This window comes from Chiloscyllium plagiosum, unplaced genomic scaffold, assembly GCF_037043375.1.
Source record: "Chiloscyllium plagiosum isolate Xiang-an unplaced genomic scaffold, Cpla_swu_hap1 HiC_scaffold_36, whole genome shotgun sequence".
NCBI classification, from domain to species: Eukaryota; Metazoa; Chordata; class Chondrichthyes; order Orectolobiformes; family Hemiscylliidae; genus Chiloscyllium; species Chiloscyllium plagiosum.
The window spans coordinates 38,284,659-38,310,577 of NW_028270174.1; the positions used below are offsets into that span (position 1 = coordinate 38,284,659).

At 42.2% G+C, this 25,919-nt stretch overlaps 1 long non-coding RNA gene across 1 annotated transcript in view; it reads right to left on the reverse strand.

Moving 5' to 3' along the window:
• Positions 1-287: 287 nt before the first annotated feature.
• LOC148139928 (uncharacterized) overlaps positions 288-25,919 on the reverse strand; it is a 154,846-nt gene continuing 129,214 nt past the window's right edge. The window contains exons 2-3 of the long non-coding RNA XR_015753240.1: positions 2,071-2,217; positions 288-339 (exon numbers count right to left, since the gene is read on the reverse strand). This is a non-coding gene — a long non-coding RNA (uncharacterized LOC148139928). The remainder of the gene's footprint in view (positions 340-2,070; positions 2,218-25,919) is intronic.

Here is a 25,919-nt window from a genome sequence, read left to right on the forward strand (position 1 = left end):
TCTCAGTATTGTTATAGTAGCACAGGTCTGGTCTATGCCCCGACCTGCACTGTCGCAGTCACCTGGGCCATCTTTCACTTCTTGTGAAGATTGAAGATGGACCACGTCCAGATGGATATCGTATACAAAGACCCGGACAAAGGGGGAAAAACACACCCAATGCTACCCTCACCCTGATGGCCACCTTTGTGTGTGGCTGCATCAAGCTGTGCGTGGATCCTCGGTACACAAACACCAAGCGTCACTAGATACTGAGGCTCTACCTGTCCCCGGTGTGGCGACGGATGGGCCTGGCCAAGTAGTTGGACCGTTCCTGTTGCCTGTTCTTTACGGAGAAATCTGTGAAGAAAAACACCATTGACCATAAGTCCATCAGGAAGTGATCAATACATAATGTCCTTGAGACCCTGAGGGAAAAGGAGAGTGTGGACCCTGCTGAGCAGTTCCCTGTGCAGGCTGTCAAAGGCATTTGGCAGAATGTCTCATTACCAGAACTTTCAAACAAGCACCAGGATGGCTTGGCTGGTGAGGAGAGGGACTCTGCCTGTGCACCCCCACCACCACCACACGCTGTCCTCGAAAGCAGAAGTGGAGGAGACAAGACTGTTGATGAGGTTCATCCTGAGCAGTTCTGTGACGCGGGACACCGTGCTCTACAATCTGTTTCCAGGATCCCACACCGAGATGAACATCGACTGCACCTGGATGACCATCAACTTAGTGAAAGGTACTCTTTGAAACGTGCTGGTCTTCCAGTTGAAGGAGTTGACCTTGACCGAATCTAGCAGACTGGCACATTCCAAGGTTCAGGACTATGTGCTGAGGGACGCACTAAATCTTGGAGCAGCTGCTGCCAAGGCATGGTGGGGAAAGACCATCATGTAAGGCCCTTCTGCTGAAGAATAATGGGGGTCCAATCAGTAATTGTGCCCTGCTGATGCCTCAGCTAAATGCCAAGAGGTTGACTGAAAATTTAGAGAATGATAAACACAAAAGAATAAATTTGTTCTTTGTAACTAAAGACTGTATAGATCTGAACATCTATTAATTATACATATACCAATGAATAGAGTACTGCCCCTGTTCCAAAGCTGAAGCAGAGAGCACCTACTCGGTCCTGGAGTTTTGGTTTTGCGATAAATTCCAAGGGTCAGGGGTGGGCAGGTACGGAGGGTCTGGTCAACTCAGGAATGCCCTCAGAGGAGACATACTAAAGGGGCTATATGTGGTTTGTCCTCCAGCAGGGTGCTCTCTGGCGCCACCGTGTCTCTTTATGATGAAGGGACAGCTGAGGGGGCTACACCTATCCCCATGTTTCCATGCCTTCACCCTTAGGACCAATAGCTGGGGCGCTAGTGTGTGAATCTGCGCAGCAGACCCTGAGGGTATTGCGCCCAATGCTCAATGGCAGCCGCCAAGCTATCCACAGAGGCAGGGAAAAGTGAGGACTGCAGATGCTGGAGATCAGAGTCAAGAGTGCATTGCTGGAAAAGCACAGCAGGTCAGGCAGCATCCGAGGAGCAGGAGAATCAACGTTCCGGGCCGGAGCCCTTCATTAGGAATGAGAATCTTCAGAGGCAGCCTGGTCCTCATAATGAAGCTGCATATGTGTGACTCCTATTCAGTGAAGGCCATTGGTCATCTCTGTGTATGTGGACATTGTCCCTGAATAGCAACACCACAGGTTCCTCTCCTGCCTGGGGTTGAACAGGCGCCTGGTCTCCAACAGCCTGAGGCTTTTCTTCCTGGCCGAATGCAGAATCGGCAAAGTGAGGTGCTCACCAAATCGCACGCCTGAAGCATTCTCACGGTGATGTTCCCATTGTGATGTCAGTATCTGAGATGGTAGGGAGTGCAGGAGGGAATGGTCTCTGAGGACTCAGTACTCTTTCCCCAGTGGTTGAGGAGGTGGCTTCTAGTAGAGGAGACTACCTCTCCACTAGAACTTTGGCCATCCCACTGGTATCTGCCAGACTCAAAGGATGGAAGTGTTAGAAAAGTGGTGTGCAATAAATAATACTGACAGTGGGGTTAATGAGAGTGTTACAATGGAATGAATATGGTACTTACTCAGTTAGTGGGACATTGATGTTTTGGTATCCCAACAGGAGCAATTCCAACTTTTCCTTTGACAGAAAGGATTCTCTCCTCATTGAGGGTGACAGCATGATGTCAGGCACCCCTCCACCTGTCTGCCTTAGCGTGGGCTGTCTTCTCCTGAAATGAGTAAAGACGAGGGATTGTGTGAGATGAAAGCAGATGGCACAAGTGTTAGTGCTGGGAGGCGATCCAAAGCTGGTGAGGTGTCCTGGGTGAGGAATTAGGCAGCACAGAGGTTAGTGGCTCGAGAGGTGAGTGGGAAACAAGAGTGAGTGAGTGAATATAAACACAACTGCAGAGTATGATCCTTGGTGGGAAGAGAGTGCAATAGCAGAGGTACAGTGAGTGTGAGATAGTGGATAGAACAGTGTGGCCTGATGTTGCCAGTATTGACTGGGTTAGTACAGTCTCAGCTGCAGGAAAGAATGAGCAACACTGCAAGAAGAAGGCCAAGGAGTTTCTCTTTTCTGCCACCATCCACTCTCCAATACCTCACACTCACTCTATTCCTGCTACTGTACCCACTGCCCAACAAGGCTCATGCTCGACCTCTCTCACTACATCTGTGAGACCCCAGCATCATCTCGCCAGTCATCACCCACACTAACCCCTGGCACCATAATCCTGCATGTCCTTTGTGCTGTCTTATTCACTCACACTAAAAGTGCCACCCACTGTCATGTCTATTAATACTTGCCACTCACTGATTCCAGGAGCAGAATAGCTCTGAATGGAGTAGAAAGAGTCAAAATGGTGGTAGGCTTCCTGATAGTCAGCTCCTCAGCCCTTATGTGTACAGCGACCTGACTCTCACCATCCTGAGTGGATTGACGGAACATTTCTAAGCCCCTGGACTGATTTTGGAGACTGCCCTTGACTTACAGTGTGGGAAACCCCTGAATGAAGGCTACGCCCATTAGCTTGACTTAGGCCTGCTGACCAGTATGACAAGCTTCCTGCCTTGTGTCTGTGCTAAATCGGACAGCAAGAGGAGAGTATTATGAGTCTAGCACATCTAGCTGAGGGGTCAAACTGCAAAAAGGCAATATAAGACAGAGATGGTGTGAGCATCCAGGTAGGGTCAGAGTGAGTTAGTGCGATGACAGTGAGCCAAGAGCCCAGAGATCCATCCTGACCCAGTCCATGAGCTGGATGTGATTCCCTGAGCACACACTGTCCTTGCTGCATCATGTTTACTTCTGTACTTGAGTGCACATGACAATAAAACCTAATTCGAATTCTAACTTCTACAATGATAGTTGCTGGTGCAGCTTGAGGAGCAGCATTACAGTGCAGAAACATTGCTCAAGTGGATTGGAGATGTGCCATGTGGGTTATTAGAGACTGACACATATCAGATAGCAATGTCTGTTGACAGAAGGTGTGTGTGAACGGTGCCTGTAGAACGAGCCCTGAGATGTCAGCGCTGAGCGTCCATCCTGGTGCTTATCCAGAGCAATTTGCGAGCTAAATTCACCTAGTAACCTGACCTGGTTTTCATGTCATGTTTTATTGGCTTCCAACATGTTTGGTAAAGTAGAACATTGATGAAACATGTCAGGCTGTCAAGAAGGCATTTAACAAACAATAACTCCCACCAGTTGGCATTGTACCGCTGCCTAGTGAGAAACTTGGCACATCACTTGTGAAAAGCATAAAAGGTGGAGCTAGATGTTCCCAAAGTTGAGATGAGTCTTACTGAAATTCTCACTTGGCAGTATCATACCTCTTGACAAAGATCACTTCCCTCAGTCCCTAAGAATCTGTCCACCACCATTGAGTACAGGAGTGATGGGTAAATGGCAATTGCCGAAAGTTAGAACAGAGCCAACTTTTCAGATGATCTCAACTTTATGAAGGTAGAATATGGGAGACCAGCCAGATGTACTTATAATTATCAGGTCTGGGCATACCGAGGGCAATGATTAGGGCAGAAAAATTGAGACAAAGAACAAAGAAAATTTACAGCCCAGGAACAGGCCCTTCAGCCCTCCAAGCCTGAGCCAAGCCAAATCCACTGTCTTTTTTTTAAATAGGTATTTTTATTGAAAATTTAACATGTTTTAACAAACTTACAAGTAAAAAAAACACAAATACAAACACTAATATACAATTAAATCTTAAATAAATAATAGCCAAAAGCTGTCAAACAAAAAAAAGAGATACAGAGGAAAAAAAGAAAACGACAAAGCTCAACTAACTACTAATCTAACCTATAACTAACCAGAGTGTATGATCAAATATCTTACATTACTCAAGAGAAAAAAAAAGAGGATAGCATAGTAATCAAATAATTAATTAAATATTTAAATTAAATAATTAAATAAGCCTAAACTTGTGGCCCAATTTCTAGGCATCTGTATCCCTCTGCTCCCCACCTACTCATGCATCTGTCCAGACACACTTTAAATGAATCTACTGTGCCTGCCTCTACCAGCTCTGCTGGCAATGCGTTCCAGACACCCACCACCCCCTGTGTGAAGTACTTGCCACTTATATCCCCCTTAAGCTTTTCACCTCTCACCTTGAAAGTGTGACCTCTCGTTGTTGAATCCTTCACCCTGGTAAAAAGCTTATCTCTATGTACCCTGTCTATACCCTTCATGATTTTGTAAACCTCAATCAGGTCTCCCCTCAATCTCCTTTTTTCTGATGAAAACAATCCTAACCTACTCAACCTCTCTTCATAGCTAGCACCTTCCATACCAGGCAACATCCTCGTAAACCTTCTCTGCACCCTCTCCAAAGCGTCCACATCCTTTTGGTAATGTGGCGACCAGAACTGTACGCATCTCTCTGCTCATCAGCTTTTCTCAAGGCTCTTCCGTTCTTTGTATAATTCACTCGAGAATTAGACTTGCCTAAATGAATCACCTCACATTTGTCTGGATTGAAAATCCTCTGCCACTTCTCCACCCAACTCTCCCGTCTATCTATATCTTCCCGTATTCTTTGACAGTCCCTTACGCTTTCTGCTACTCCCCCAATTTTCGTGTCATCTGCAAACTTGTTGATCAGACCAACAATACCCTCTTCCAGATCATTTATGTATATTAAAAACAACAGTGGCCCCAGCACTGATCTCTGTCGAACATCACTGGTCACCTTTCTCTATTTCAAGTAACTCCCTTCAACTACTACTCTCTGTCTCCTGTTGCTCAACCAGTTCTTTGTCCACCTAGCTAGACATCATGTGACTTCACTTTCTTCATGTGTCTACAATGGGGAAGCTTATCAAACACCTTACTAAAGTCCATGTATATGACATTTACAGCCTTTCCTTCATCTATCAACTTGGTCATTTCCTCAAAGCACTCTATTAAGTTGATAAGGCACGATCTCCCCCGTACAAAACCATGTTGCCTATCACTGATAAGCCCATTCTTTTTTTTTTAGATTCTTTTTTTTTAGATTAGATTACTTACAGTGTGGAAACAGGCCCTTCGGCCCAACAAGTCCACACCAACCCGCCGAAGCGTAACCCACCCATTCCCGTACTTTTACCCCTTTACCTAACACTACAGGCAATTTAGCATGGCCAATTCACCTGACCTGCACAGCTTTGGACTGTGGGAGGAAACCGGAGCACCCGGAGGAAACCCATGCAGACACGGGGAGAACGTGCAAACTCCACACAGTCAGTCGCCTGAGTCGGGAATTGAACCCCGGTCTCTGGCGCTGTGAGGCAGCAGTGCTAACCACTGTGCCACCGTGCCACCCACAAATATTAATTTCTAAATTTTAGAAGCGCAACCCACCCATTCCCCTACATTTACCCCTTCACCTAACACTATGGGCAATTTAACATGGCCAATTCACCTAACCTGCACATTTTATTTGGATTGTGGGAGGAAACCGGAGCACCTGGAGGAAACCCACGCAGACACAAGGAGAATGTGCAACCTCCACACAGAGAGTCGCCTGAGGCAGGAATTGAACCTGGGTCTCTGGCACTGTGAGGCAGCAGTGCTAACCACTGTGCCACCGTGCCGCCCACTACTCTTCTTGTACAGGGGGACAACATGAGCAACCTTCCAGTCCTCCAGCACCTCACCTGTGTTTAAGGAAGCCACAAAGGTATCTGTCAGGGCCCCAGCTATTTCCTCTCTCGCCTCCCTCAGCAACCTGGGATAGATCCCATCCGGTCCTGGGGCTTTGTCCACCTTAATAACCACTAGCCTACCCAACACATCTTCCCTACTTATGTCAACATGATCCAGACTAATCAAGCTTCTATCTCTAATCTCAACATTCATCATGTCCCTCTCCTCAGTGAACATTGATGCAAAGTAATCTCACCCATTCTCTCAGGTTCGACACACAGCCTTCCTTCATTATCTTTTGGTGGACCAATCCTTTCTCTAGTTATCCGCTTGCTTCTTATATAAGAATAAAATGCTTTGGGATTCTCCTTAATCCTGCTCGCTAAAGCTGTTTCATGACCCCTTTTAGGCCCTTGATTCCTCGTTTAAGACTGGGCCTACTCTTCCGATATTCCACCAGGGCCCATTCCGTTCTTAGCTGCCTGGACCTCATGTATGCTTCCCTTTTCCTCTTGGCTAGTTATACAATTTCTCTTGTCATCCACGGTTCATGAAGCTTGCCTTTCCTATCTTTTGCCTTCAACGGGAGATGCCTATCCTGCACTATCTTTAACCTATCTTTGAAAGCCTCCCGTGTATCAAATGTGGACCTCCCTTCAAATACCTGTATCCAATCCACATTTCCCAGGTACTGCCTAATTTTGATAAAATTGGCCTTTGGCCCAGTTTAGTACTCTTCCTTTAGGACCACTCTCATCTTTGTCTATGAGTATTCTAAAACTTACAGAATTGTGGTCACTGTTCCCAAAGAAATCCCCCACCACAATGTCTACCACCTGGCCTGGCTCATTCCCCAACACCAGGTCCAATATGGCCCCTTCTCTCATCGGAAGATTGACATACTGCTCTAGAAAACTCTCCTGGATGCTTCTTACAAATTCTACCCCATCCAGACCTCTGACGCTAAGTGTATCCCAGTCAATGTTGGGAAAATTAAAATCTCCCATCACCACTACCCTATTGCCTCTACATCTTTCCATAATCTGTTTATCTATTTGTTCTTCTACCTCACGCTCACTGTTGGGAGGCCTGTAATACAGCCCCAATAATGTAAATGCACCCTTCTTATTTCTCAGCTCCACCCATAATGCCTCACTACCCAAGCCTTCCATAGTGTCAGAGAGACAGGTGAAATTGCAGATTTTGAAATAGTTGGTCATTGTTTCTTTACAGATATGTGATTGAAAGTTCATTTCAAGGTTAAACATGTGTCCATTTTCCTGACTACATTGTAATCCTATTTCCAAGGAAGAAAATTAACTTTGACACCATTCTAGATCATAAAAATATCCATTTTAACAGAACAATTTTTTTTAAGAGGCAGGATTTGTACTAGGTAATAGTCACCCATGAACTGAGGAACAAATGTATCCTCCACTCGAGTAATTTGCCAACACATTGACTTTCACTCTCCCCCCCACCTCTGCCCCATTTGAATGGCAACATACACCATGCAGTCCGTGATCACATTCTCACAGGTAACAAGTACCTTGTAACTGTTGGTCAAGGTTGAAAGCAAAGACTCCTTCACCACTCCATTCTGAATTTCAATAGCTTTCTGACTCACACTCACATCGTCTTGTCACTCTGAATTTCCAGTTAACTAGTGTTGGCACGGGGAAGCTGCTTCTTTTGAGCAAAGTGTGCAGTAACTCTCTCCCTCAATGAGACCCCATAATGCCTGCAATCTGAGACCCCAGCTCAACAACGCTGAGCCAAAGTTCTTCGTGCTGCAGATACTGACTGTAGATGTGAATAGGAGTGCAGTGTGCCCCAAGAGTGTCTACACTGTATATTTACAGCATACTGTCTTCCTTGCCTTGTCCATAAACTCATTATTTGATTACTCAGAAGATAAAAGCTGTAAAACTGGTAAATAAGATATACTGATCTTTAATACTTCAAACTGATGCTCCAGTACAACCAGTACATTCATTTCAAAGTAATACTCGACTTTTTAAACTTGTTTAAACTTTTGATAATGAATTAGTTGATTAATTTTATAATTGAATTGATCAATTTAATTTTACTAGTTTTAGTTGACAGTTTAGTAAAGCAAGTTAGTTTCTTAGCTCAGAGACTGAAAAACGGCAAAACTTTAATACATATCGCATACCTGCTGCCCTATAACATCCCACATGGATAAAATTAGATTAGATTAGATTAGATTACCTACAGTGTGGAAACAGGCCCTCGGCCCAATAAGTCCACACCAATCCTCCAAAGAGAAACCCACCCCCCCCCTATATTTACCCCTGACTAATCCACCTAACACTACAGGCAATTTAGCATGGCCAATTCACCTACCCTGCACATCTTGATGATTTTGAATTTCAGACCTTCTATTCCAGCTCTCTATTGACTCTCTTGAATGATCAAACTCATTAACTGCTGGAGGTGAAAGAAAACAAATGTGGCACCTCCTTCACCTCTGCAATGAATTCCTACTTACATCAAATTCACAATTCTAGCATTCTGTTAACAATATGCTAAGTTCTGTGATCACTCTGCACACTACCACAGAGAGCATGAAATGACTTGGTTCTGAATTTGTGCACAGTTCAATCATCTCCATTGCAGCCAGCGGCACGTCACTAACAATTAACTTGCAAACAGAAAAATGAACTAAAATTTGTGATTCTATTCATAGTAGTTGATCCATGCTCTCAGTGGATGAGGATAGGTTTGGTTCATCATGCTGATCCCTGTTTAATTAATTAGTCAGTTGATTATTAAGCCTTACTTGGTCGAGTTACAAAAGAACCCCAGGCACAAGGTAGCATGGTGGCTCAGTGGTTAGCGCCACAGCACCAGGGGCCCGGGTTTGATCCCAATCTCGAGCGACTGTGTGTATGGGGTTTGCACTTTCTCTTCATTTTCTGTGTGGGCTTCCTCCGAGTGCTCCGGCTTCTTCCCACCGTCCAAAGATGTGCAGGTTAAATGGATTGGCCATGACAAATTTCCCATAGTGTCCAGGGATGTGCCAGCTGGTGGATTAGCCACGGGCAATGCAGAGCTACAGGGATAGGGAGGTCTGGGTGGGATGCTCTTCATATAGTTGGTGTGGAATTAATGTGCCGAATGGCCTGCTTCCACATTGTAGAGATTCTACTTATAGAATCTTTTTCCCAAACTGGTTTAGTATCTTCAAGAAAAGGAACAGAAAGAATTTGTGCTGTGTTATTATAATAATCTGCAGAAACATAGATCCTTATTTTTGCTTGTTGTACATTGTGCTGGATAATGACATGGCCTGTGTAGTGTGCTCCTTGTTATAACATGTATGCTGCTTGTTCCCAAAGGCTGAAAAGGGTGGAGTGGAGTTGAAAATGAATTAACACTTCCAGTGCTGAATTTCTTTGAGCAGCAATCCATAAATATGCTAAGCTAGGTTCTCCAAAGGAACATTATGAAAAGTGTTGTGAAACTGGGTGGTATGGTGGCTCAGTGGTTAGCGCTGCTGCCTCAATTCCAGCCTCAGGTGACTGTCTGTGTGGAGTTTGCACATTTTCCCCGTGTCTGCGTGGGTTTCCTCCAGGTGTCCTGATTTCCTCCCACAAAGATGCGTAGGTCAGGTGAATTGGCCACGCTAAATTGCCCATAGTGTTAGGTGCATTAGTCAGGGTAAATACCGGGTAGGGGAATGGGTCTGGTTGGGTTACTTTCAAAGGGTTGGACTTGTTGGGCCGAAGGGCCTGTTTCCATACTGTAGGGAATCTAATCTAAAAAAAATGCAGCTTTAAGCTGCATAAATATTTAACTATGGTTAGATTTCAAGTGTTTTGATAAAACCTGGGTGGCGGCACCAGTACCTAAATTTTGCCTTTATTTTTCTTCCATAATTGTAACACTAAGGACCCCAAAATAACACCCCTTCCTATCTAATATCTAAGTAGCCTCAGTTTCAGGACAGTTGTTGTCTGATATGTTGCGACCATGCCAAAGTAAGCTTGAATCTGCTCCTCTACATTTTCACTCACTTGAATTCTAGCTTATTGGTTTTAGAGAGGCCTTCGTTGTCTATACAAATTTATCTCATTCATATCAAATATTCACGTTTTGCTTTTGTAAAGGGCAAGCATTCAAATTCTTCATAAATAAAGCGATCAGTCTTTTGTGGTCTATTTCAGTAACAGTATAAAACATAACATAGAATTGAGGACATACAGGAGTTACTGCCTTCCTCGGCAGTTGAAATGGATGTGACGCCAAACAAATTAATTCCCTCCTGAGATATTTTAAAGCAGAAACAATATCAATTGGCTAATGTCAATGTCAATGCTATACCAGTCTATATCTCCACAAGAAGAGCTGGACAATACTGATGTGGAACTTGTCTCTTCGTTGCAAAGAATTTATTAAAATATTGACAAACTGCTAACATTCCATTATGTATTAAATTACTTGAATGTTCTTTTTGAATTGGATGTCTGTAACCAAACCTGCTTTCTAATTTTCCTTCTCTGTGTTTCACCCACTCCTTCATTTAGTTCCTTTGTGCTTTCATAGTCATCCATTCTACCAGGCGGTATTGTTAATTTTCTATGTGCTCCATATTATACTTTGTTGCACAGGTCTATTCGCTCATTTATGATTGGGAACTGTATAAAACACTTCAAATCCATCCCCATATTCCTATATAAGTTTTGTCATTCTGAGCTCATAACTATTGTAGATTTAATATTTCACAAATGCTCACACTTAAAATTTGCTGAAAATCATTTGCTACCACTATAGATGTGCCACTGTAAATGACACCCATGCATGTAACACTATGAACTTAGTTTCTATTCAACTGTACCTCTGCTCTGAGCTACCAGCAAGCCAAAAAAAGCTTTGACTTTATTATGGAAGATATTCTTTATTACTTATTAAACATGCACATTTTTTAGATATTTAATGCTTCAATGGAGACTTTAAATAAAGAATTTTGAGTTGAGTTCTTAGCTTTCTATGAACAAGGCTTGGGAAAACATATTGGGTTCATTTGTTTTCCTCAACCAATTTCCTCAATTAGTGTCTTTGTAAGCCATCCTTTCCCCATTTCCACATTTTCAATTCAGATTAGATTAGATTACCACTTGGCCCAACAAGTCCACACCAACCCTCCAAAGAGTATTCCACCCAGACTCATTCTCCTACCCCTGACTAATGCACCTAACACTATGGCCAATTTAGCTTGACCAATTCACCTGACCTGCACATCTTTGGATTGTGGGAGGAAACTGGAGCCCCCGGAGGAAACCCACGCAGACATGGGAGAATGTGCAAATTCCACACAGCCAGTCGCCCAAGGCTGGAATCGAACCTGGGACCCTGGTGCTGTGAGGCAGCAAATCTAACCACACCAGAAGCAGATAAAGTTGTATCAAGTCTGTCAATCGGATTTGCATTTATGTTCCAGGCAAACAGGAAGACTCCTTCCTAATGAGCAAAGGCAGAATATTGCGTGCTGCAGGAAAAAAAGATAAAATAGAATGAAGGTGTCTTTAATACTCCAGGGGTAATTGAAACACTGCCAGATCTGCCTGATACTGGCACTTCAATAGGAAAGAAATCAGAAACCAACAATTAGTCATACATAACCGCTGGGCAAGATCAGTGTGGAACATTAATAAAGGCAATGTTTACATACAAGCAAATACAGGAAGGGGACCTCAATACAATAATGGAAAAGCTGCTCATAGGGACAAGAGAAGACATGTATTTGCTGGAAATTGAAAGCGACACTGTTAGTAGGTAGAAGAACGTGGAACAGCATGCTGTACTCATCAATCATGTTCACCATAATAATGCATGAAACAAAACAAAAAGCTTACGAGTACAGTCTCAAATCTTAAAATGGGACATTAAGCAAAACTTTGAGAGACTACCTGTACCTGTGACATTAGTAGAATTAGACACAGCTCTTAGTGCTTTATCCAAATAGGTGCAAAAACAGCAAACGTCTTGATTTCAGTGCTCAGTTCATTCATTGACACATGCTAAGTCCAAGTTGTTTGTTTGAAGGTGGAGACAATAGTGCTTGATCATAGTGTTCGCAGGGGAAAGCACTATCTACTCTGTTTATTCTTCTTCATTGTGAAGTTTTTTTAAATAGTCTGCTGGCATCAGTTCTCAAAATATTTTTCTGTTTTTAAGTCATCATTTTGTATTAGATTATATTACACACATATATATGAGAAAAGTCCAGATTTAAAGAACTCTGTTTCAGAAAACATAAATATCAATCATTTACAAAATGATAATATAATCCTATGTGGTACAGTTCTTCATTTTCTAATTCATTATAATTTATTTGATACTGCCTTTTTCATCTCAAGGTTTGAGCACCTCATGTTGTCACTTGTAATCATCGTTAGTACAACCATGAATTCTCAGGTTTTATAAAACTCCATTACAAAACATATATTTCTCACTTTTTTTTTGGTTAAGTGTATAAACAGTAATAATGGAGCATCTTATAACTAGACATTATTTCTTAGATTGCATAAGAACTTCATTTTCTGTAACGTGTTTTGGCATATTCTAGCGCTATGTAAGGGCGTATATAATTCCAAATCATTTCTTTAAATTTTACTATGAATTTGCAGTTCTACACTTTGTTTAGAAATGACAGAATGATTCAAACTCTGAATAATGCTTCCAACCTCAGAATGGAGTGAAACAGTTTGTATGGAACCAGTCACCAACAGACACTTGATTTGATTTTCTATTGGCTGCTAATTGGAATGGGCCAAGCTGGGCACTGGAGAAATAGGCTGATCTGATAGAACTAGTGTTACATTCCCGATTCAAAATTAGCTCATCTAGAAAAATATCTAACTAATTAGAATCTCTTACTTCTATTTGTTTTACATACTTTACATAGATTGCCCAATATAGCGGCATGCTTACGCAGATGCAAGTAATACTCTGTTATCTCAAATTCATATGTGACTCAATATTATTGTGGGATCTTCTACCTTTGAAGAGAGTGGACAATTACTTATCTTAATCCTCTTTCCCACCATTAATGCTCCCAAAATGAATTTTTGAAACATCTCATGAATAGTGGTGTCCTGGGTCATTTTTCTCCTCCTTTGTTGATTTTCTTCTCAGATGTTAAGGCAACCTGTTGGACTCCCAAAAGCTGTTCCAAGCATTGCGTACACTTCCTGACCTGCATAGCTAAACAGTGCCATTACCCAGAAAGACACTGGAGGTGTTGAGTGCTTCAAATAGTTTTAAAACTTCATTCTGTACTACCTTTTCATTCATCCCTCTAATGAATAAGACATGTGGGTTGTTATGCACACGCAAATAATTTGTGCACAGAATGCACAATCTCGAAATAAGGTCAGAAGTCACATGACACCAGGTTATAGTCCAACAGATTTATTTGAAATCACAAGCTTTAAAAGCGCTGCTTCTTCGTCAGGTAAAGTGATGACAGCTCCACATAGAATCTTAGAGTCATAGAGATGTACAGCTTGGAAACAGACCCTTCGGTCCAACTCATCCATGCTGACCAGATATCCCAACCTAATCTAGTCCCACTTTCCAGCATCCGGCCCATATCCCACCAAACCCTTCCTATTCATATATCCATCCAGATGCCTTTTAAATATTGCAATTGTACCAGCCTCCACCACTTCCTCAGACAGCTCATTCCATACACGCATTATCTACTGCATGGAAAAGTTCCCCTTTAGGTCCTTTTTATATCTTTCCCCTCTCATCCTAAAGTCATGCCCTCTAGTTCTGGATTCCCCCACCCCAGGGAAATGACTTTGTCGATTTATCCTATCCATGCCCTTCATGATTTTATAAACTTCTATAAGGTCACCCCTCAGCCTTTGATGCACCAGGGAAAACAACCCACCTTACTCTGCCTCTCCCCACAGCTCAAATCCTCCAATCCTGGCAACATCCTTCTGAATGTTTTCTGAACCCTTTCAAACCTCACAACATCCTTCAGATAAGAAGGAGACCAAAATTGTAATATTCCAAAAGTGGCCTAACCAACGTCATGTACAGACACAACGTGACCTCCCAACTCCAATACTCAATGTTCTGACTAATAAAGAAAAGCATACCAAATGCTTTCTTTGCTATCATATCTACCTGCGACTCTACTTTCCAGAGCTATGAACCTACACTCCAAGGTCTCCTTGTTCAGCAAAACTCCCGAGGACCTTTCATTAAGTATGTAAGTCCTGCTAAGATTTGCTTTCCCAGAATGCAGCACCTCGCTTTTATCTAAATTAAACTCCATCTGCCACTGCTCAGCCCATTGGCCCATCTGGTCCAGATCCTGTTGTAATCTGAGGTAACCTTCTTCGCTGTCCACTACACCTCCAATTTGGTGCCATCTGCAACTTACTAATTATTCATCCTATGTTCATATCCACATCATTTATATAAATGACAAAAAAGTAGTGGACCCAGCACTGATCCTTGTGGCACTCCACTGGTCACAGGCCTCCAGTCTGAAAAATAACCCTCCACCACCACCTTCTGTGGAGCCAGTTCTATATCCAAATGGCTAGTTCTCCCTATATTCCATGAGGTTTAATCTTGCTAACCAGTCCTCCATAGGGAACCTGGTCGAACGCCTTACTGAAGTCCTTGTAGATCACATCCACCGCTCTGCCCTCATCAATCCTCTTTGTTATATTTCAAAAAACTCAATCAAGTTTGTGAGAGATGATTTCCCACGCACAAAGTGACGTTGACTATCCCTAATCAGTCCTTGCCTTTCCAAATATGTGTAAATCTTGTCCCAGGATTTACAACTTGCCCACCACTGATGACAGGCTCACCGGTCTATAGTTACTTGACTTTTCTTTATCACCTTTCTTAAATAATGGTAGAATGTTAGCCAACCTCCAGTCTTCTAGCACCTCACTGTGACTCTCAATGACACAGATATCTCAGTAAGGGGCCCAGGAATCACTTCCCTAGCTTCTCACAGAGTTCTAGGATATACCTGATCAGGTCCTGGGGATTTATCCACTTCTATGCATTTCAAGACATTCAGCACTTCCTCCTCTGTAATATGGACATTTTTCAAGATGTCACCATCTATTTCCCTACATTCTATATCTTCCATATCCTTCTCCACAGTAAGCACTGATACAAAATACATCAAATCTAGAAATAGACAGGCACATAGCATACCTAATTATTAACTTGTAATCATTATGCATCATAAATTATTTGTATAATTTAAAGCAGCAGGCTTTCATTTTCAAACTAAAAAATTTTCAAACTAAAGTTTTGTTTATGTCAAAATTAACAAATTTTCTAACTTCATACTATCTTAGTTGGGAGGTTATGGCATAAGCGTTACTTATCCAGAACCACAGGATATTGTTCTGGAGCCATGAATTCAAAGGCTACCATAGCGGATGGTAATTTAAATTTTAAAAAGTGCGGAGGTAGTGTCCCTACCTCTGAGTCAGTAATCCCAGGATCAAGTCTCATCTGCTCCTGAGGGCAGCACAGTGACTCAATGGTTAGCACTGATGCCTCACAGCACCAGGGACCCAGCCTCTGGCGACTGTCTTTGTGGTAATTGCACATTCGCCCCAGTCTGTGTGAGTTTTTTTCAGGTGCTCCGGTTTCTTCCTCCCACATTCCAAAGACATGCAGGTTAGGTGGCTTGGCCATGCTAAATTGCCCCATGGTGTTATGTTCATTAGTCAGATGAAAATGGGTCTGGATGGGTTACTCTCCGGAGGGTTGGTGTGGACTTGTTGGGTTGTAGGGCCTGTTTCCGCTCTGTAGGGAATCTAATCTAAAATCTATAACATGTCCATGCAGGTTGATTAAATAATCTATGAAATCTTAGTAATTACTGCACAACGTGCAGTTAAAAATGAGCAGAGCAAGCCTATAAAATGATAACAGACTAAAACCAAATGAGCACTGAAAGGGAATCCATTAACTGAGTCATCACTCAAAAGATCTGTCCTCCCTCAATGAGAAGTGTTAGAATTTCTTTGGCAATAATGCTAAACTTTTATTTTCTAATCCCAAAGCAATGCCCAAGGCAGTTCAAACAATCAGCATCCTATGTAAATGTAATCTTTTTTGCTTAGTTTACTCAGCAGAGTTAAATACAAAGATGGCAAAAATATCAAAAGTGCCTTTGATGGTACTTTCTGTTTTGTGTCCTAGTTGTTCACTGGCTGACATGTGTAGAGATATGTCAATAGTGCTTGGCTTGTGAATTCAGGAAGAAAGTAGCTGTGCTTCATTTAAAACGTGACAGCTATGATCTTAGTGGATTTAAAGTGTCACTATTAATCAAAACTGGTGAAAGGCAATGTTCCAGGTGGCACAGAACATTCCTGTTCAGTAGCAGCATTTAAAGTGTCAGGACTAACAAGGAAGAAAAAGAACTGTGATTAGTAAACAGGCCACTGAGCTAACATTGAAAAGCTAACTAATACAGCGATTTTAATTACAAACTTGATTTTAGCAATCAGACTTGTTATTGGAGCAGCTTCTGGTCTGCTGGAATAAATTTACCAGAGGTATCTTTGATGGAAATCCCATTTATGTGTGTGAACAAGGCTTTAACGCAAGTTTGGTTTGGTTACACCTTTGAACCATGATTACAAATTTTACATTAAACAGTGACTACACTTCAAAAGCACTTCATTGATCATAAAGCACTTTGGGTACTTTGAGGTCAGGAAGGTACTGTATAAATGGAAAGTCTTTCTTTTTTGGAGTAGGATCAGCTCCAGGGAATTCCCAGCCTTTATGGTGTGGTTTCCTGTTTATAACATTTGTAGTTTTTAAAATCTAAAATGATGGATATAAAAGTAGTATTCATTTCATGGGAAAAACCACCTAATATGTTTTTTTGCAGATAAGAGGTGAGAGTGTTTAAGACTGTTCCAATGATGGAACTGAGGCTAAGAGCTCAGAAGTTTTGTCACGTTACGCTACATTTAAATTCCAACAGTAGAAAGCATCCCTACTGTCAGTCTTTCTCTATTTCTCTTGCTGTCTGCTCACATGATCTCTCAGAATGAGATGGCCATGTTATTACAGTTTTGTGCTGAAGGGCTGAATGCGGGTAAGTGGAGTTGAAATGCCCAGCAGCCATGATTGAATGGCGGAGTGGACTCGATGGGCCGAATGGCCTTGCTTCCGCTCCTATGTCTTATGGTCTTATGGCTGCTATTCAATTCAACAGTCATCAGAAGAGAGTTTCGTACAGTTTACAAGTTCAGTTCTCGTAATGTCAAGTTCCAGAGATAGAAAGCAATGGTTAAACATTCTGTGACAGAAACAAAAACAGAAATTGCTGGAAAATCTCAACAGGTCTGGCAACACCTACAGAGAGAAATCAGATTTAATGTTTTGTGTCCAGTGACAAGATTTACAGCATCCGCAGATCTGTTGGTTTATTTATTCTATGGCAGAACTTTTTTCATCTCCTCACAGCGTTAATTTCTCGTGGAATGAATTCTAGATATGTCAAGCTGAAGAGGAAGAAGACTGAGAAAACTAAATTTGTTTGCCTGCCGTCAACAAAAAGCAATCTTCAATATATACAATTACTTAATGATTTGTACTTTATCAAAATGAATAGAACTTAAACAGTACTAAAATGAGACAAAAAGTCAAATCCTTTTGACTTTTTTGCAAACATCAGGATTGAGGTGCAATAAACAGATTTGAAACATGTGCACTATTTTATACAACATGAGAGTAGCCTGCTGATTGTTGGACCATCGCTAACATGTGGATGCAACAAGAACAGTTAACTGTCAATCTCAGTTCTTAGATTGGGTATGTAGACTCTCATTGGTCAGGATGTCACCATGGAAATGCAGTCCAGTTTGGCAGTCTCCATGACCTTATTTTCTTTCATGAGAGAGGTGCAATGTATGTACAAATTTCTTTTATCTCCGTTAAAAAGTTTCGATGTATTAATATATGCAGCTTCTAGTGCATGTAAATGCATCAAACTGATTAACTTAAATTAGTTTTCAGTGTAACTCTTAGCACAATCTAGCTTATTTAACAAATGAATTCCAACAGCAGAATTGAATCTAATGGTGGAAATACTGCTCTGAGGCTCGCAAGCACAGCCTGATAATGTACATTCTGCATATCGTCCACTGTGAATGGTCAACAGGATATGTTGTTTGATACAATCCACCAATTATTGGGATGTGTTATACTCTTGGCATCACAATGGTACTGAAACTCAACAGCTTCTTGTTAGTTGAGAAAACCACTTGTGAGTGTATTGCAAAGTAGCAGCATGAAGCAGCAAGCTTCACCTGTTCCCACTGCAGGCATGTGTGTCTACATGTAGCTTTCCATAGTTTTTCACTGTTGAAAGGAATTTCTTTTTCAATTCCCTGTTTTGTAGGGCAGGGCAATTTTGAAGTTTGTTGAATGTTTTGTTTCCCACAATATTGACAGATGCTCCCTGGTCTTTGAGAGAATCTGTGTCTGCGCAACCAATACTCACTGACATGCCTCATGGGTTGCTATGTCCAAAAAAAGTACAAAAGTATGGCCAGTGTCACCTGTCTCTGTGGTGGCTATATTCTCTCCTTCTTCAGATGTGTAATGGATGTGTGACATTCTAATGGTAATACTGACCTTAGCAGTTGAGTTCACAGATAAGCAGAAAATACAAGCAGTGTGATTCAGTTGTCTGCAAACTTTATACTGTAAGGCAGCAGTAGGATACTCGATCTGGTAGGCGAAAGTGACGCCACATTCTCCATAATATTTCTTCACTTTGCCAGACAGTTAGAAAAGCAACTGAAAAAAGAATTCTGCAGAGAATTGACAGAGGAGTGAGAGTAACTAAGTTGCTCTTGCAGAGTTGGTATGGGCATAATGGGCTGAATGTTTTCAGTACTATTACATGCTGGCTTTGAGTTTCAGTATATTTCTTATTCATTTGTTTGTATTGCCTCCACAGGCATTGAATTGATCACCTATTTGAACTAAACAAAAACTCAATACAACAACTGGGAAAACCTGCTCAGTGCATGCACTTTTCCCTGGAGGAACTCATGAAACAGCATGACCATTGATGTGTGCATCGTGAGGGAATGCAGACCCTCTCAGTGAGGGAACTCTGGAGAGCAGTGTGATTGACTGTTGGAGACTCACATGACGAAGGAATGTGGGTAGGCGATTACTTCAATTATCCCAGTCTTCCTACTTCCCCACGTCCCGATCCAACCCATCGACATGCACTGACTCCTGCCTATCTTTCCCACCTAGCCAATGGAGCACGTGGTGACCCTGCCTCAGCTGGAGATGATCAGTCATTCTCCCCCTCTCTGAAGCCAGAGTGCCCCTTACTGTGGACGCGCCTACCTCCCACATTGCCCTTTCCCCAGATGCGCTTTACCATATTCCCCCACCTTGCCAATCCTGCTCTTCCCTACAGCCTTGCCCAGAAACTGCAGCTCCCAGTCCAAAGCTGGGCTGAGGCACAGTCCTGCCGCACTGACCACAATTGTCCCCATCTCCTTTTCATCATAGTTTCTGTCAACTGACTAAAAGGATTGATCCCTTTAACCAAACAGCTCTAGAGAAAAAAATGTCCAGACCTCTGGATGGTGCATGTACATTGTCCTGACTACAAGCCTCCCTGGCCATAGGATTCACCATGACCCACTTCCAGGACTGCAGAGTTGCTGACCCCCTGCCTGATTACACCACGACTGGATGCTGGACTGTGATCGATTTCCAGCACTGATATAGGAAGATGTCTTGGTTTACTGTGGTAGAAACCCCTGAACAATGGGCACCTTCACAGATTTCAAAGAGGGTGACTCACCTAAAACCTCAGTGCTGTGTTTACCTTGTAAGCAGCTGGCGCGTGGTGTTGGGGTGAGATTGCCATAGAACTCTATCATTCATCAAGATGCGTGTCCTCTGGACTGAGGACTGCTAATCAGCACGACGAGCTGCTTGGTTTTGTGATTATGTTAATTGGCAGGGATGCTGTGACTGTGCAGATAGTGAGCGAGTGCTAAGACAGTGAGTGAGTATCAATGAGATGGAGACTGGTCCAGTTTGCATGGGGGACACCTGTTTCTGAGCACCAAGTGTTACTGCTGTAGTCCTTCAATGCAAGTTACAGGTTTGCCTTCCAATGCAAATCTGTGCTCCCAGACAGTACTGTCAGTGAGTGGGAGAAATCACAGGATGCACTGGTAGATGCCCGACGCTAAATGTCCATGGAGAAGGGGCGCATGTGGCTTCTGGCTGTTGATGTACCCTAGGCTGTGATTTGGTCTTCAGCAACATGAAGGTCAAACAGAATAGGCCGTGAGCGGAGTCCACCAGGTACATGCTCTGGTTTCCTTGTTGAGTTTTCCCAATGTTGAGCTTGTTTGGCGAGTTGGGTAAGATGGGAGGCTGATTATTAATGAGTCGTGATGTTAACAAGATACTTGTCAAGTGCTAATCCCTATCAATTGGCATCTCACCGCTGTCCAGTGAGAATGTCACCACACTGATTGTGAAATGCACAAACGATGGAGTGAGATGCTCCCAATGTTGAGATGGGCATGGCTGGAATTATAGTCTGACTTTGTCACACATCTTTCCAGAGCTAATGTCACTCAGACCCCTATAAGCTTATATCCTTTATCTTTATCCTAACTGATGCAAATCCATTCCCTAACCATCATTAAATTTTGCTCACTCAAAGGCATACGCGATAACTGCTGAGATAAATACCTGATTGTAAACTGAATTTGAAGCATTCTTTGATTGCATCTGGAAATGTCTCACTTTAAAAATCCTGTAATGTCACAGTAATTCTCATTGAGGGTATAGCTTCCCTCTGGGGTAGTGGAGAGCGATATAATACTTCAAGACAAAGTCTTCAGCTTCTATATTGCAATTATTTGTCTGTACTAATAATAATGTTCTTGGGTGTGGAGTGGATTTTGACAATGAAGTAATTGTATGAAGTTGGTTACATCACTAAACGGTGGGTAAATCAATACATAGCAGAAAATGATACTAGGCTGGGTATGACCAGCTTTATACCAAAAATACACTTACAATCCTTTTGTAGTAAACATAAACATTGCTTGAAAGCAATCTAAAGTTGAAGTTTTTCATCTTGCACAGATCAGGACGAACTCACAAGAAATCAAACCTGGAAACATCAATTTATACAACATGTGATGCCAATTGATTGGACCATGGCCAACACTGCGATGAAACCTGAGACAGTTAACTGTCCACTTTTGTCCATTGGAGAATCCGGACAGGGTATTGCCCTGGAAAGTGCAGCAGAGCTCAGCAGTCTTCAAGCTCCTTTTGTTAATGTGAAAGGTACAACATTACTTTTCTCTATGCCGAGCAGGGTTCTGTTTGGAAATAAATGTAGCTTCTAGTACATTGCACAGAGACCGACTGACAGCCTACAGTTACTTTATGGTGTAATTCTTAGCACTGAGTCATAGAGTTGTACAGGACAGAAGCAGACCCTTCAGTCCAACATGTCCATGCTGACCAGATATCCTAAATTAATCTAGTCCCATTTGCCAGCATCTGGCTCATATCCCTCTAAACACTTGTTGTTCATATACACATTCAGGTGCCTTTTAAATGTAATTATAGGGGCCTCCACCACTTCCTCTGGCAGCACATTCCAAGCAGTCATAATCATTAAATATATGTTGTCCCGCAGAAGAACATTTAATATTGCATTTAATATTCAAGCACTAGCAGGTTGCACATAACTGGCACACTGCCTCCTGTGAATAGGCAAAGGGAAATGTTGTTTGAAGTACAGGTTGTCAGTCAGTGGGACATATAACTAATATACTTGGATCGTAGTGTGGAAGACTGCCTCACTTTTGCCAAAACCCTACAAGGCCTTCATATCCAGAGCTATTCCGTATCATGTATCCTTTTGACACTGCCAGTTTATTCACAAACGCATCACTTAAGAAGATCATTGATATTTAGAATATGCCATGATAACACAGTAACCTAGTTTTGTAGCTTGTACAGTTGAGTTCTGTTTCACTGTGCGTGCATAAAAGGTGTCATTGCTGTGGGATCACTTCCAGCCCTTGACCTTGCTAGCACCTTCAATGGTTACCACGAGAAGCATGTCTTCAATGGAATGATCACTAAGCCCCTACCCCTTACATACATCTGATAACGTGCTTGCAATAATTAAGTGCACTAAAAAAAGTTCTTTACACAGCTGAACAAATTCCATCCTGTGCTCAAATTTACCATTGAATCGGATCAATCATATGATTGCCCCCCTCCTTGTGTTAGTTGAGAAATCTGCCCCTGGGTCCCAACCACATTCTACCACAAGCTTAATATTCTCTGCTACTGGGATTCCTACAATTCCACATGCTACAAGCTCAACCTTATTGGCAATCCTTGTAAATAGGACTGTAGCCATCTGCTCACCATTTCGTCTTGATGTTGAGATAGAGTATATAAAAACTATCCTGCATAATAATTGCTACCTGCAAAATAATGGCTAGCCTGAACAAATCATCACTTGCTGTATATTACACAAAGTCATAAAAGGGCTTTTGGCCATCATTCTTGGCTCTGCATGGCACCCAGTCTACCTCCGATCACCGTGAAAGAGGAAAGCACCTTAAAGATTTGAACAACTGGTGAAGTTAGCTGTCTTATACTTCAGCAATGCATTAAACATGCAAGTGTTTTTTTTTCTCCATTAAACATGGTGTTGCCATTGAGCCATATTGCTTACCAGACAAACCAATGATGTAATATGTATTTCAGTGTCTTTTGTGATGCCAGTGATGTAAGCCAAACATCTCAATGACTGGTCGACCATACCAATCAGTACTCATTGATTATTCACGGTAAGCATGTGTGCTGATTGTGCTTATCCATGCAGTGCTTGTGAACCTCAAAACACCATGTCCAATATTGCATACGTCTTTTGTATTAGATAACATTTGCTAAATAGTCCTGACTGTGCTTAGATTTAAAGATTATCTCTTGAGGTCACAATATATTTGCATAAGCTAAAAACCATCTATATTAAGATCTAGGATTCTCTCCTATATTTGTCCATATATTGCACTTTATTAATTGAAAAAAGGGTCATGGAGACTGTCAATTCCCCATGGCAATTCTTGGATCAATCAAAATCTGCCTGCATGGGCTGACCTTATTAGTCAAGTAAGTTATTGATAAGGTCAGAAGTCACATGACACCAGGTTATAGTCCATCAGGTTTATTTGAAATCACAAGCTTTTGGAACTCTGCTCGTTCATCAGGTGAAGTGATGAAGGAGCAGAGTTCCAAAAGCTTGCAATTTCAAATAAACCTATTGGACTATAGCCAGGTGTCACGTGAGTTCTGACCTTGTCCAACCCAGTCCACCACCAGCACCTACACATCTATAGATAACTGTTTCTGCTGCATTTTCATTTCAGTCATGATCTAACCACTCTGCACACTCTCCAGATGCTGTATAAATTGGTGCCGGCTTTCCAAATTTGGCTTCTTGTGTGTTAGCCCTGATGAGTACAAGATGAAAGGCTTTGATTTTATCTCTGCTATTTAGCGAAAGAACCCAAGTGGATTCGTCATGGGAAAACTCCAACTATTAATTTCTTAACAGCGTGTCCATAGAAATTTACCCAGATGATAAAGAAGTTTGCCATGTCTATTAACTGTACAATTAGTTATGAATGAGCTAATGCCACGATCATTATTACAGAGTATAGCGATAAACCTCAAACAATGTCTTGCCATTTCTTGGCATTCAGCCTAAGCAAATAACCTGAAACAGCATTGGCGATGAAATTCTCAACAGCAAGGCTCAGACCTGCAATTTATTTTGGTAACTTAGTTAAGTCAAACAAATGTTTGGAAATTAATACAGAAAGTAGTGTGGCTTCACTAACTGTAGTAGAGCCAGCCTGATGAAACATTTGCGTTAAACCTCAGCTTTCTATGAAAATACCCATGCATCAACTGAAAGGAAGACAGAGAAGTAATTTTAAGATTGTAGTTTTTGGCATTGCTTTATGGTTTAAGCAGGCACAATCTGGCTGGGTGTTTGTTTTGAAAATAAACATGACTTCGAGATTCGTAAGAATTCATTCCAAAGTAATGGATTTTTTCCGAGGTTTAAGGAGCTGAGCATTTTTAATCCATGTTTGAACACCTGTCGATTGACATGGAGCGATCTTGCGCATTGAGATTTGTTTCTGAACTTTGGAAGAGACAGCATCTCCTTTTGTTCGTCTATTTTGGCTCAATTCCAAAGCTACACGCTATCATAACTTCACAACAAACTTTAGCACACTCTGAGTTTTAAAAAAAAATCCGGGGAGACTACAGTCAGTTATTAATTCTGATCCTTGGAAGGTTGAATATAATCAAATGCAGGGTAGATCTCAATCACAGGACTTGTTTTAACTGTAAGAGTACATCTATGTACAGTAAAGAAAATCAACAGAACTATTTGAAATGCAACCTTTCACCGATGAACAGATGAACTGAAACAGAGATTGCTAGAAACGCTTGGCAGGTCTGGCAGCATCTGTGGAGAGAAATCAGAGTTAACGTTTCGGGTTTAGCGACCCTTCCTCAGAACTGATGGTAGCTAGGAAAATGTTGGTTTATATGCAGAAGATAGGGTGGAGGAGCAGGTAAGAAGTAAATGATAGGTGGAGATATAGCCCAAAGAGAGAATGATAGTGGGACAAAGGAGTGGAAATGATCAAGCTTGAAAGAGGCCCTTCGGCCCAACAAATCCACACTGACCCACTGAAGAGTAACCAACTCAAACCCATTCCATTACTCTACATTTACCCCTGACTAATGCACCCAACCCTGAACACTACGGGCAATGTAGCATAGCCAATTCACCTAACCTACACATCTTCGGATTGTGGGAGGAAACCAGAGCACCCAGAGGAAACCCACGCAGACATGGGGAGAATGTGCAAACTCCACACAGACGGTCACCCGAGGCTGGGATCAAGCCTGGATCCCTAGCACTGTGAGACAGCAGTGCTAACCACTGAGCCACTGTGCTGCCCAGGCTAGGAGGATGAATAGCTATTAATGGGGACTGTTAGAGGCTAACAATGGGTTGTGTGTAATAACTGACCATGTGATAATAAGGCCTGGTGTGTGTAGGTTGGGGTAAGGACATGGGAGAACTCAAGCTCTGAAGTTGTTGAACTCAATGTTGAGGTCTAGAAGACTGTAAGAGTTCTCAAATGGAAATGAGGTGTTGTTCTTTCAGCTTCAGTTGAGCTTTGCTGGAGGAATGCAACAAGCCTGAGACTGAGATGTTGGCCGGGGAATTCAGTGGTGTGTTGAAGTGACAGGAAATTGGAAGCTTGTGATTTTTTTGAGGACAGAATATAGGTGTTCTGCGAAGCTGTCACCCAGCCTACGCTTCGTTTCCGCAGTGTCGGGGAGACCACATTGTGAGCAGTGAATGCATTCGACTAGATTGAGTGAAGTATGGGTGAAGTGCAGGTAAAATGCTGCTTCATCTGGAAGGCGTGCATGGACCCTTGCATACGGAGGAGGGAGGAGGTAAAAGCACATGTGTTTCACCTTCTGCAATTGCAGCGGAAGGTGCCGTGGGGTTGTGTTGGGAGTGAAGGTGGAGTGGACCAGAGTCACCTGGAGGAAACAGGCCCTGCAGAAGGCTGACGAGAGAGGGGAGTGAAATATGTGTTAGTGATA